Source organism: Schistocerca cancellata, chromosome 4 (genome assembly GCF_023864275.1).
Source record: "Schistocerca cancellata isolate TAMUIC-IGC-003103 chromosome 4, iqSchCanc2.1, whole genome shotgun sequence".
In the NCBI taxonomy this organism is placed as follows: Eukaryota; Metazoa; Arthropoda; class Insecta; order Orthoptera; family Acrididae; genus Schistocerca; species Schistocerca cancellata.
This window is the reverse complement of record NC_064629.1, coordinates 219,692,252-219,706,512: the sequence shown is the minus strand read 5'-3', so window position 1 is coordinate 219,706,512 and position 14,261 is coordinate 219,692,252.

Here is a 14,261-nt window from a genome sequence, read left to right as displayed (position 1 = left end):
CGTTCCCATGTAGTCCAACATCGGACCACTATCCCATTCGAACGCATCACAAATCTGGATATTACATGATTCGGCGAACCGGCCAAATAGAGACCCACAATGAAACTCAGTCATGCGCTGATAACGCTGTCTCACACGTTACGCAGATACTCATTCACAGTGATCACGCAAGATGTGACGCTGTTGACGTCCTTTACATAACTTACCAGGTCTGGTAACATGGTGAATGTACCCCGGTGGCCGTTCTACCTGTTACTGAGAGTGTCAACCCTTATCATTTACATACATGCAGATGGTGTGTACTTTTACTACGTTATTGACTTTATACCATGTATCCTCGGTGCTTCATTCTTTTTTTCATGCAGTGTATTTAACTCACGTATGAACACTACGTGAATAGAATGTTTTGTCTCTTCTTAGGCACTCAGCGAATTATCTGTGGGGCAATCAAATCATACCCAATGACACTTCCAAGATTACATCAATGAGCCAGTTCTCGGGAAAGCCTCAAATCATTTTAGCGTGATGTGAACTGAAATATTTGAAAATAATGTAATGCTATTTCCAGAACTGGATGCTCGGGTCACTATTGATAAAGATCCGGCCGCGCGGTTAGAGGCGCCATGTCACTGATTGCGCGGCTCCACCCGCCAGAGGTTCGAGTCAAATGTTCAAATATTCAAATGTGTGTGAATTCTTATGAGACTTAACTGCTAATGGCATCAGTCCCTAAGCTTACACACTACTTAACCTCAATTATCCTAAGGACCAACTTCTCTGCCTCGTGATGACTGGGTGTTGTGTGCTGTCCTTAGGTTAGTTAGGTTTAAGTAGTTCTAAGTTCTAGGGGACTGATGACCGTAGAGGTTAGGTCCCATAGTGCTCAGAGCCTAAGGACCAACACACGCACTCATGGCCGAGGGAAGACTCGAACCTCCGCCGGGACCAGCCGCAAAGTCCAAGACTGCAGCGCCTCAGACCGCTCGGCTAATCCCGTTAGAATCCTCCATCGTGTGTGTGTGTGTGTGTGTGTGTGTGTGTGTGTTGTTCTTAGCTAAGTTAGTTTACGTAGTGCGTAAGACTAGGGACCGATGACCTCAGCAGTTTGGTCTCATAGGAATTCACAAACATTTGAACATATTGGTAAAGATCCAAACGAAACTGTATGTACTTCGCTTCCGGTAATTAATATCTGACAGCCACGTCTATTTAATCTATGTCTACGGATAGTATGCATGTTCGACACCAAAAAATTTGCACTAAGAAATCTACTAGCATATTCATCCAACCGCATGCATAGTTATAAAATAACAGCACAGGGCTCATATTCATCATCATCGTGAGGTTCAGTAGTAGTAGCAATAACAAAAAATGGTAAGGTCTGTCTTAACTATATAATTCAGATATTTCTGCGCTTGCTTGTAGTAGAGCGCAGCACATAATCTGCTGTAATGTAGAGTGACAACAATCCTTCTTAAATTAGTATTAAAGCAACATTTCGGTTAAATAAATTGTATTTCACCAGTTCAGCGGACAACTTAGGCTATGCAAATACTCTAACCGGAGAACTATTGTAATCTTACCAGGATTTAGCTTGTAAAACGATTCCAGAATGGCGCATATCCTGATGTACTCGCAGAGAACTGACACAGAACTCCCTGATGACAATATTTCATTGAGCTAATCATAACTCAGATTGTGTAGAAATTCCAAAGAAACAGATATGTCTTTGGATAATGATAGATTAGTAATGATTTAGGGGTATAATTCGAGAACAACTCTAAAGACAATTGTTTCCAAAAAAACGTTGTTTCTCTTTCTTCTAGACGACCTATTCTGAGAATTTATTGCCCGCAATGGGAGTTTACGCAAGTCGCAGGTTATTTTATGGAATAGCTCTATAAATCGAAAAGGAAGCAGTACTTTTGTATCCCGCCGCAGACACTTCCGGCCCCACTCCACGGTCCAGTTGCAGCATAGCCTCCCCTCCTCTTCCACTGCCGGGATTCTGATGGCACCCTGAGGGGCCGCGAACCACACGAGCTGATACGGAGGCAAGGAACCCATTCACACAGCCGGGACGGCTGTTTACACGCCTCCCAGCCATCCCATTATTACTCCCGGCGCTGCTCTATTTTATAGGGGCTTTCCTCGGCGTGGAGGACACTGCCCGTCCAGCGGTGATCGTCGAAGAGCCGTAGCACGAGCGACTGAGCACTCGTTGGAAACAATCAATAGCGTGCGCCAGAGAATCTTCGCGTTGTGACGTGGAGTGTCTGTGTTTCCACTTCTGGGTAGCCCTTAGTGACGGCACAGAGTAACAGATTTGTGTGAAATTCACAGCACATTCAGTCATATTTATTTTATCAGCTTGATCGACTTCTGTTGTTATTGTTATATTAAATATTTAAAATATGTAGACACAAGCAGCATTTGGGTGTGTGTGTATGGAGAGGGAGGGGGTATGAAGAATGTTTAAAAAGCTACCACTAACATAAAATGGTAAATGTTGGTAAACTTCACTGAAGGAAAATCTATCACCAGCAACTGCATGTGAAACTGCAATGAACAGCCACAGTTTAAGAAAACAGCCGCGGCGTTCATGAACTATAACGGACAAAACTTTGGAATCTTAAACATCGTACAATGACAGCCGTTACTTGCAAAAAATAGGTCAAATGGCTCTGAGCACTATGGGACTTAACATCTATGGTCATCAGTCTCCTAGAACTTAGAACTACTTAAACCTAACTAACCTAAGGACATCACACAACACCCAGTCATCACGAGGCAGAGAAGTTGGTCCTTAGGATAATTTAGGTTAAGTAGTGTGTAAGCTTACTTGCAGATCACATCGACAATAGAGCACAGATCATTTCAAGTTTCTGATAGTTTATCGCTTAAGAATTCGCAACAAAGTCCAAAACTCATCGTCCTCCGGGAAAGCTGTTGCTTGCAAATTATATTCTGAACTGAAAGATGGTTCAACTCGAGGTAGAAAGGTCTAAAATATTTAATAAGACATGGAATTTATATCGAAAAAACGGGTTAGAATGTGTGGCAGGGAAGATTGCGTTCCAATAAATAAAATAACTCTTTAGTGGAGTGGATATTCAATCCGACTGCGAACTTACCTGAACACAAGTAACATGCTTCGGTGCACTCAAACCCGGTATCGGATGCCTTTATTGACCATCTAATACTGCAGATTTTGTAGACTCATTCAGAGAAAATAAAATCTATTTCTTAGAGGCGTACCGATCATGCAATGGTTGTAGAAGAAGGTTATCGAGTATAGACTGGAATATCTATGCATGTACTCTTAACGAAACGGATAAGCAGTTATGAGAACTTGTTCTGAACGCTTGCTCTGAAAAATGTCTCGAGACTACAAGTACCAGATACATTTTAGACCTCTTCGTTATAAATAGGGCTGATATTATAAATAACGGGTGTAAAGGGACTGCGATGAGTGATTACGATGTTACTATAGCCACGATGATCACGAGATTTAGTCAAGAACTGTTTTTATGCTTGGCAGAGTGGATAAGTAGTCGTCAGAATAGTACTTCTGAACGAACTGAGATCACGTAATTCGAATGCAATGGATGTAGAGGAATTGTCGGCTAAGTTAAAATTTATCGTACATCGCGTTCTGGATAAGCAATCGCCATGTTAGTCTGCTAAGGACGAGAAAGAATCACCCTCGTTTCATTACTAGGAAATGAGAATAGAAAATTTGTAAAATGTTAGACACACAAATACTGGTATGTGCATGTTATAAATTTCTGTGTCTGTAAGAAGAGACCTAAAACTTACTAACAGCTTCCACAATGCGTTAGCAAATGTTGTTTCCTAGAATCTAGAAAATTCTGATCCCAAGTAGAATCGATAAACGGGGTCGCAAATTTCCAATCAAACTCCTGTCGACCAGCATGGCACGAATCACTGCACAATCTCTCAAAGATGGGCATGGATGTGAGGATCTCCGGTGTTCAGAAAGAACTGAACCAGTTGAAAACGAATAAGGCGCTTAACCCTGATTCACATGCGATTCAGTTTTACAGCAAGTAATGTCCTCCATTGGACCTTTTCTCATCTAGATTTATCGTGAATCCCTCACACAGCGAGCAATACAAGAGACTGGAAAAAGCACTTGTTACACCGATACTTAGGAGGAAAAAGCATATGCTCAAAGTTATAGACTAAAATTATTAAGTTGGGCCAACTTGAGCATATTCTGAGCTCATATTTGCAGAATACTTTACCCTCTCGGGAAGTAAATTAGTTCGGATTCAGGGGCGGAGACTCCTCAGAATAGAATTTAATCATCACTAACACTTGGTACAACAATAATGCAAGAAGGTTGCATGCATAGGAGAGGAAAACTTCAAGGCTTTAGAAACATGATAACTAGGGGAAAGATAGACGCCGCCTATTGGAAAATCAGAGAGACGTTTGGAGAAAAGAGAAGCAGCTGCATGAATATCAAGAGCTCGGATGGGAAGCCGATACTGAGCAAAGATGGACAAGCAGGAAGATGGAAGGAATATACAGAAGTGTTATGGAACGGAAATGAATTTGATGGCAATGTTCTGGAACGGAAAGAGGAACTGAATGAAGAGACAGAAGGTATGACAGAATTTGACAGAACACTGAGAGACCGAATTCAAAACATGTCCCCTGGGGTTGATGATATTCCCTCAGAATTACCTAGATTTTTGGGAAAGCCAGCCATTAAATCTGGTGCCAGAACATTATGACCACTGACCTGCTGTCGATATAAACCCGTCCAGGTGATAGCAGCGTCACCTGGCGGGGAATGACCGCTAATCAGACACACGCACGGTGCATGTAGTGTCAATGAGCGTGCTGTCCGTGTGTAGAACTGGGAAGGTGCGTGGTTTATCTCAGTTGTGATGGCGCGGAGGCTCGGCACAAGCATTTGGGAAACTGCACGACTTGTCGGGTGTTGGAGGAATGCTGTCTTGTCTTCATCACTTAGCGAAACCAAGGTGAAACCACGTCCAGACGTTGTGAGGTTGGGCGGCCACCTCTCATTACAGATGTCTGGCTTGGTAGGCTGTGCAGACTGATAAATGAGGACAGGCGGCGAACTGTGGCGGAACTTACAACGGACTTAAATTCTGGGCGGAGTACAAGTGTGTGTGAACACACAGTGCACCGAACACTTCTAACGATGGGCCTCCGCAGCTGACGACCCACGTTTGTGTTAATGTTAACATCACGGCATCGGCAACTAGGGAAAAATGGGCTCGTGGCCATCAGCAATGGGCGTTGCCACATTAGCAGAGCGTTGCATGGTCTGGTGAATCCCGATATCTTGTTCATCATGCCGATGGGAGGACGTGAATCCGCCATCTTCCAGCCACATAGCTCTGCGGGACAAAGACAACCTGGCAACGGTTCCATTATGCTCTGGGCTACATTCACGTGGGATGGCTCCAGCGGAGCTCATGAAAGGCACCATGGCGGCCAACGTGTATCATCCAATGATTGCAGAGCACGTACACCCCTTCATGGCGATCATGATTCCGGACGGCAGTGGCATTTTTCAACAACACAGTACGCCATGTCACTAGGCCGAGAGTGTGATGGAGTGGTTCGGGGTACACATAGGTGAGTTCCAGTTGATGTGCTGGCCCCGAACTCGTAAGGTCTGAACCCGATAGAACACATTTGGGATGTGATTGAATGTGGCGTCAGAGCTGATCGCCCCCTACCGGAATTTACGGGAATTTGGGCACTTGTGTGAACAGATGTGGTGACAACTCACTCCAGCGATCTACCAAGGCCTCGTTGCTTCCAGGCCACGACGCGTCGTCGCTGTTATCCGTGCCCAAGGCGGACATACCGGCTAAGAGGTATGTGGGCATAATGTTCTGGCTCATCACTTTATCATACAAGCGGTATACCCTCATACTTCAGGAACAATGCAATAATTTAGATTACAAAGAAGGCAGGAGGTGACAGATTAAATAAATCATGGTCGCAAAATATTGACAGGAATTACTCACTGAAGAATGCGAGGCGATAGAGACCCTAGGACTTATCTTAGAAGATAGATTCTAGAAAGATGAACCTTTGTATATAGCATTTGTAGATTTGAGGAAAGTTTTTGACAATGTTGATTGTAATACACTCTTTGAAGCTCTCAGGTATCAGGTTTTAAATAGAGGGAGCGAAAGTTTATTTACAATACCAGTAGAGCAATCACACTTCAGTTATAAGACTGGGAGAAAAGCAGTACTTTAGAAGCTGGAGAGAGAGAGTTGTAGCCTGCCCATATGTTATTTAATCTATACATTGGGTAAAAATAAAAACAAGGGAAAATTTAGAAAGGGAATTAAAGTTCAGAAAGAAGATATGAAAACTTTAAGGTTCGCCGGTTGGATTATAATTCTATCAGGGACATGGAAAGACGTGTGTTGCGATAAGAAACAAAGACCACTCCCGTAAATAATGATAGTTAAGCCCGGAAGTCTTCAAGATATATAAGAAGTACAATTCTTATTACTCAGAAGATGATTTGGAAACGCAATCTGACTCGTGAAATTTAATAGAGATGCTAACACCCACACACGCTTTGATAAACAACGCGCCACTAGAAATTAGGATTGGATAGTTAATACTTGAATATTAGACAGCGCGTACCGATTCATGAAAGCAGTGATCCAAAGTGAACAAGTGTTATCTTTTCGGTTATAGCTACTAGCTGTGCATTGGATGCTGTCTCCTACGTTATTTGATCACTGACTTTAAATACAAAGAATAATAAAACCATGTGAAAGAATGTATAAAACTTGAATGGAATTTTTACGTAACCTCATGGTAATTTGCAAGATCAGTGTGCACGCTAATTAACAAACAGTAATCCTCTAAACAGCACTTTTCGACATACCTTATTGGCATCTGAAACATGACAGCATGGACAGAAAGCTGATACAAATGTCTTGTCACTACAACTCAATACGTGATTTGCGATGCACCGGAATACTGATGGGTTGTGAGGCAAACACAGACCCACATCATACTGTAAGATGGCGGCCGTGCAACGTGGCTCGATATTACGTGTTAATAACAAATATTGATGACGCATATAGGGTGATCTGAAACAGTCTGTAAAGCTTGTAATGGTGTTACAGGGTAGGTTGCGACGAAAAATAACTTACAAAAATATCAGATATGTTGCGCCGTTTCCGAGATAATTAGCACTGAAGTTAGTCCATTAGTCCATTGCGACCGAATGGAGAACAAGTTTGGCGACACCGTCTCTGACGAGCATTTGGAATTTGCGCACGCCTCATTGGCTAACTTCAATGCTAATTAACTCGGAAATGCCGCTACATATTTAAAATTTTTACAACAAATATTTATCAGCACAATCTACCCTGCAACATCCTTAAAAGTTTTTCGGACTGTTTCCGACTACTCTGTATACCTCACCATTATTTGTTATTAATGTGTAATGTCGTCCCACGTTGCACGGCCCTCATCATGTTGTAGGTTGTAGTTCGAGTCTGTCATACGACCCATGAGGAAGCAATACATCGATTTGTTTTCTTAGCAATTATTTCTCAGCACAGTGTACCCTGCAAAACATCTACAAGCCTGTCAGACTGTTTCTAACCATCCTGTACATCGAAACAGTTCCTAAACAGGTGGCTAATCTATAATATTGTCACCCAACATACGTAAATGATATTAAATCACACACGGGTATTCAAAACAACAGATTCGAGAGTCAAACCCACGACAAGTAATCGGAACATCAGGCCCCAGTACATTATTTTCAATAAACCAAAAACTACACTCCTGGAAATTGAAATAAGAACACCGTGAATTCATTGTCCCAGGAAGGGGAAACTTTATTGACACATTCCTGGGGTCAGATACATCACATGATCACACTGACAGAACCACAGGCACATAGACACAGGCAACAGAGCATGCACAATGTCGGCACTAGTACAGTGTATATCCACCTTTCGCAGCAATGCAGGCTGCTATTCGCCCATGGAGACGATCGTAGAGATGCTGGATGTAGTCCTGTGGAACGGCTTGCCATGCCATTTCCACCTGGCGCCTCAGTTGGACCAGCGTTCGTGCTGGACGTGCAGACCGCGTGAGACGACGCTTCATCCAGTCCCAAACATGCTCAATGGGGGGCAGATCCGGAGATCTTGCTGGCCAGGGTAGTTGACTTACACCTTCTAGAGCACGTTGGGTGGCACGGGATACATACGGACGTGCATTGTCCTGTTGGAACAGCAAGTTCCCTTGCCGGTCTAGGAATGGTAGAACGATGGGTTCGATGACGGTTTGGATGTACCGTGCACTATTCAGTGTCCCCTCGACGATCACCAGTGGTGTACGGCCAGTGTAGGAGATCGCTCCCCACACCATGATGCCGGGTGTTGGCCCTGTGTGCCTCGGTCGTATGCAGTCCTGATTGTGGCGCTCACCTGCACGGCGCCAAACACGCATACGACCATCATTGGCACCATGGCAGAAGCGACTCTCATCGCTGAAGACGACACGTCTCCATTCGTCCCTCCATTCACGCCTGTCGCGACACCACTGGAGGCGGGCTGCACGATGTTGGGGCGTGAGCGGAAGACGGCCTAACGGTGTGCGGGACCGTAGCCCAGCTTCATGGAGACGGTTGCGAATGGTCCTCGCCGATACCCCAGGAGCAACAGTGTCCCTAATTTGCCGGGAAGTGGCGGTGCGGTCCCCTACGGCACTGCGTAGGATCCTACGGTCTTGGCGTGCATCCGTGCGTCGCTGCGGTCCGGTCCCAGGTCGACGGGCACGTGCACCTTCCGCCGACCACTGGCGACAACATCGATGTACTGTGGAGACCTCACGCCCCACGTGTTGAGCAATTCGGCGGTACGTCCACCCGGCCTCCCGCATGCCCACTATACGCCCTCGCTCAAAGTCCGTCAACTGCACATACGGTTCACGTCCACGCTGTCGCGGCATGCTACCAGTGTTAAAGACTGCGATGGAGCTCCGTATGCCACGGCAAACTGGCTGACACTGACGGCGGCGGTGCACAAATGCTGCGCAGCTAGTGCCATTCGATGGCCAACACCGCGGTTCCTGGTGTGTCCGCTGTGCCGTGCGTGTGATCATTGTTTGTACAGCCCTCTCGCAGTGTCCGGAGCAAGTATGGTGGGTCTGACACACCGGTGTCAATGTGTTCTTTTTTCCATTTCCAGGAGTGTAATTCATAATTCAAGAGGGGATTTCAACATTGAATTTCCAGCACTACAACGTGAGAAGACTTACTAGTATTACTGACTGATTAATGTTTAGAATTTAAACATATTGCCTTGTGCCTAACTTAAATGAACAATTGCTAACGGTATGTATTTCTTAATTTTTGCTGTTTATGCTATACGATAAAATAATGAAATAAAATACTTACAGAGTTTCTGGAAACTTAATCTAAATGTGTAAGAATTCGAAGCAGAGTTCGGACATCTGAATGACTAGATTTCTGCCATGTGTTGAACAGCATTTCTGTAGGAATCAAAAAGCAATGACTTGTCTCAGTCAGTATTCCAGCTTCTCTGCACAGTAATTCCATAGGTTAATCCATACATACCGTTTGTTTAACAGTTTACGTCAATGAGTTGTATAATCTTTCTAAATTTGAATTTAAGGAAGTAAGAGAAAAAATGTGAAAAAAGTGAAAGGGAAGGCATCGGACAGGTGTGTGGAATCCGAACCAGGGAAGAGTTGATGAAGCGTACTAACGATCGTTCTAGCAATATGTCCAGTGAACTCATCCTCAGCGGAACTTTAAATTTTCCTTCCTTTTTACTTACACAGTTAATCAGCTCAGATAAGTACACGACGGAAATCCACAGTTAGAGAGCTACACTGAGGAAAAAGGAGTAGTTCTTTCTGAGTAGGTCAATGTGTAACATTGATTCCAACGAAAATGAACCACAATGCTCGTGTTGAAACTGCTCAGTCGGATTATAACTAATGCCTGCAAAGGGATAATGTCACGAGACATTTCTTGTAAGTACCTAATGCTACTGAAGCTCATTAATTGTCTGACTAAAATCCAAACCACTGAAATAGTTGATGAAATGAGCCTTCGGTGTCCATTTAACGACACTTAAGTTGAAAGGAAGTCGTTATCAGAAACAAAAACGCACACTGTTCATGACAATCATCTTGCGACTCAACACCGACACATGAATCAGATTTCTTGGCTATACTATTTGTCTATGTAGCGCAGACGTTTTTTAGTAGATATCGTATGCAATTGCGTGAACGGTCTTGTAGCAGTAATATCACCGGTCCTCGTCAGATCACCGAAGTCAAGGGTTGTCGGGCTTAGCTAACACTTGGATGGGCGACCCTCTTCTGAGCGCTGTGAGGTCAATTGAAGAGCTGCGTGACAGAAGTTGCGGCTCTAGTCACAAAAAGTGACGACCGGGAGAGCGGTGTGCTGACCACACGTTCCTCCATACCAGCATCCAGTGACGCCTATCGGCTAGGAATAATACGGCGGTCGGTCGGTACCGTTGAGCCATCCATGGCTATTTCCGACGGAGTATGAAGTTGCAATGACAACGCACTAGCAGTATTTCGGCTGTTAGTAACCGAATAGTCGAAGTGATTCCAACACTGCTAATGAATTTTACCTACAGACAATGAACGGTGTCAGTTTTTGTTCTCAAATAGCAACATATTAGAGAGTCTCAGTTTCCCTTTTTTCCGTCTTTCGACGGTATAGCTGTAACGGAGCGCGAGGCTTGTGAAAAGGTGGTTTCATCTAACTTCGGCAGACATCGAAGGACGTGAGCAGAATTCTCCACCGCAACTTCAGGAAAGGAACAATTTTCTTTTTCTTACGTAACTTGGTAGAATGATGGGAACAGCCGGTGCACACCAGGTCGGAATCGGAGACTGATTGGCAACGCCATTTCCTTCCTTTTACTCAGTTGCGAAGATTGGTAAGCGGGTCTGTGGGGATGGGGTTGACAGATAAATGTGAAGACTGCATCTTACTTATTCTGAACACATTCCTCCCACGGATCGAGAAAAAAATATCACAACAATTTTATGGATTACTTTATGGTATAGTTGGTTCACCCTGCAGAACATGGTACTATTAATGTGCTCTTGATATAATGTAGGGGACAATTACTTATATATCTTCATTACACAGAAACAAAATTTTTTAAAAGTCATTATTTGCAGTTTTTCCGCGCTGGTACTATATGAGATGGTGTGATAGTAACATATTTTGCAAATATATATATATATATATATAGTAGCTCAAAAATGTCAATTAACGCTCCATGTAAGCAGTCTACTCTCGATTTTCAATTCATTCCACCCATTCCACCCATTCCACCCAAATGAAAAAATTAAAATGTGACGTCACTTAATATGTGCCTTTACGTTGGACCAAAGAGAGATTTGTGAAATGTGATGTCCACAAACAATGCTACAAAAATACACTCTGAGGTGTATACAATATATAAACACATACTGTCTTTAAATATGTCATAAGTTTATTCCTTTCGAATTCTTACGGTATGACGTAGTGAAATATTATTTAGAACACCGATTCCATGCAATAAACTTTTATTGTATATAAAGTAAATTGTTACAAACCAAAGAACTTATTTAAAAAAAGTAAATATTTAAAACGCTAAACAGTACCTTATCTATCCTCTCCGAGCGGCACATTACACAATCAATCACTTTTTGCAATGCGGAAAATCAAAGATTTCGTGACCTTAATAAGTGTCAACATCCGATAGGAGTTTTGCTGCAACAAACCTTACAGAGTTTGCGGCTTCCATGTTGACGATTTTCGTTTTTCGTGATATTACTTGGTTCAAGGTAACTGCAGTATCTACAGTAGTTTTCTGTTCTTTCGTAAATACCCAACGCCGTTATCTGTTTCTTTATTACGATATTGTTTTTCTCCCCTTTCTCATTCTGCCCGATTCCCCTTTCTCGATGGGGTTACTTTCGACATTGTTCTCTCTGCTTCCAGGACTCGGTCCCTGTCTATTAGATACTTTACGTTCTAACATCTGGATGAATGTCTGTCTATTCTGAAGCATGTTCTACTTTTCTGCATGAACAGCGAAGAAAGTAACCACAAATAAGTACCAACGACGAGAACATTTCCTCCAATAAAAACATATATTTTATAACCTCTTCCATATACTCTCATCAAGACTCTTGATTTCGTTTCGAGTATCACCCTTAAGTCATCTGACCAATCATATTTCGTCACAAGATATCATAAAATCGATTTTCTGGTTACAGTTATAGCAACTGGTAGAGAATCTTTGTGGTAATATTCTTCGTCACGAACAGTTCACCTTGGCGGTCACATAATGAAAAGAGTCACTTCATGCACAAATTGTGGAGAGAATTTTGCCTATAGAAAAATGGGGAAATATCTTAGTATCTGGCTCATTTTTGTAAGCCCCTGTATTCCAACGTGACACTTGATAGGTCTGAAACTTTGGCGAATTTTCTGTTACAGAACTACTTTATCACCGCCTCTTCTGCACTTCAGACTTTTAAGGCCACAAGAAAACAGATACTATAAACAAGCTCAAAATTTCCTATTCTCCGCATCTCTACGAGTACTGATACATTCTACGTAACACCAATAGTCTTGAATACATTCCACACAACTATGAAAACTATTTATACTCATAACATCTTTCTACGCTGAAACAATGATGCTGTGTGATCCATTTATTAAGGAGTAATTTGCTTTCTGTTACATATTATCAAAAAGAATATCTATGTTCTCGTTACCATAATGTTCAATTAACAGCTTTAAAATTCCTGATTCTGAAACAATTTTACACCACTTACAAAAAAATCTTAGTTTCTACCAAATTTTCTAGATACGGTGTCAGCTCCATCTTGATGCCCTCTTTAAGGGCCAACTGAGAGTACGCCATTGGCTACCCGAAGATTTATAACCCTTATTTATGACAACATCTAACATGCAAGACACCCCTTCTTGACGTTTGCTGAACCACAGAGACAGTTTAGATATTCAGCCTTACCGGACAGTCACCTCTTTCACTTTACTAAAAGTAAGTACGCCACGAAAGTACATCTTTGACAATGCACGAAAATCCACGAACTTCAACCCCGATATTTATTACATCAATTTTCACTCCCCAAAACTAGTGTCCTTTTCGATGTTCAAATCCTTCCTTCCTTTCCTACTAGCTTAGAGTGTCTTTCCATAACTGTAACACACGTGAAAATTGTGATAGGACCCGCATCTGTTACTGTGCGGATGTTGTTTGGGTAAGAAGCAACACATTTTAGGAATTCTTTAGAATAATTTCTCACTTAAATGTGTGAGCCATGTAAATTAAATCTGAAAACAAGAAAACTACACAAGGAACAATACAAATATTGAAACAACGACCCCAATAATTATACACTATAATAAGAAAATCTTTTGCCATGTTACTGTAATATCTATGGTGAGGGAGAACCTTTTTCATGGAAGATTGTGTACATAGGAACACACAATATTTTCTCGTCAATGTTTCAATATAATGAGTGATTTTAGAATCACAATAATTAACACGCACAACAGACTACAACAAGAAGATTCCGGCACTGTCAGCTGTTTTTGTTGAAGTGACACATAAGGTACTGTTTGTGTGGCGTTTGTAAATATTACGAGTTAGACATATTTAAGTGCTGTATAATAGATCAAAACTATTTTGAGGAAATTGCAAATTCTTCCTTTACAGAAATTTATCGTGAGTAAATTTCTGTACATTTTTGAAACTAGTTACATACTGTGTGAGCGGTTATGCCATACTTCGTCAGTCGTGCAGACCCTGTACCTCGAAACAAAAGGTGTTTGGAACATGGAACACGTCATATTTGCAAATGAGCGCAGATTATTTAATGTTTCAATCTGTCTCAAAAATGGAGATTTGTGGCAGATGCCAACAGGTTATAATTCAACATGTTTTTAACTTGTATGATTTCAAAATGTATTAAGAAAATATATTAAACTTTAATTACAGGGCTCTACGGAGGCGAAATTATGAAATGTGTTCTGAAGTACAACACTCTCTCCTGCGGTTTCGTAGAACGAAATTGGTGCGTTCTCATTTGATAACCATTAACTTGACGTTATGCAGTGCTTGATGACAGCTTCTTTCAGACTGCCAATTTCAAGGTGGATGTACACTCGTGTT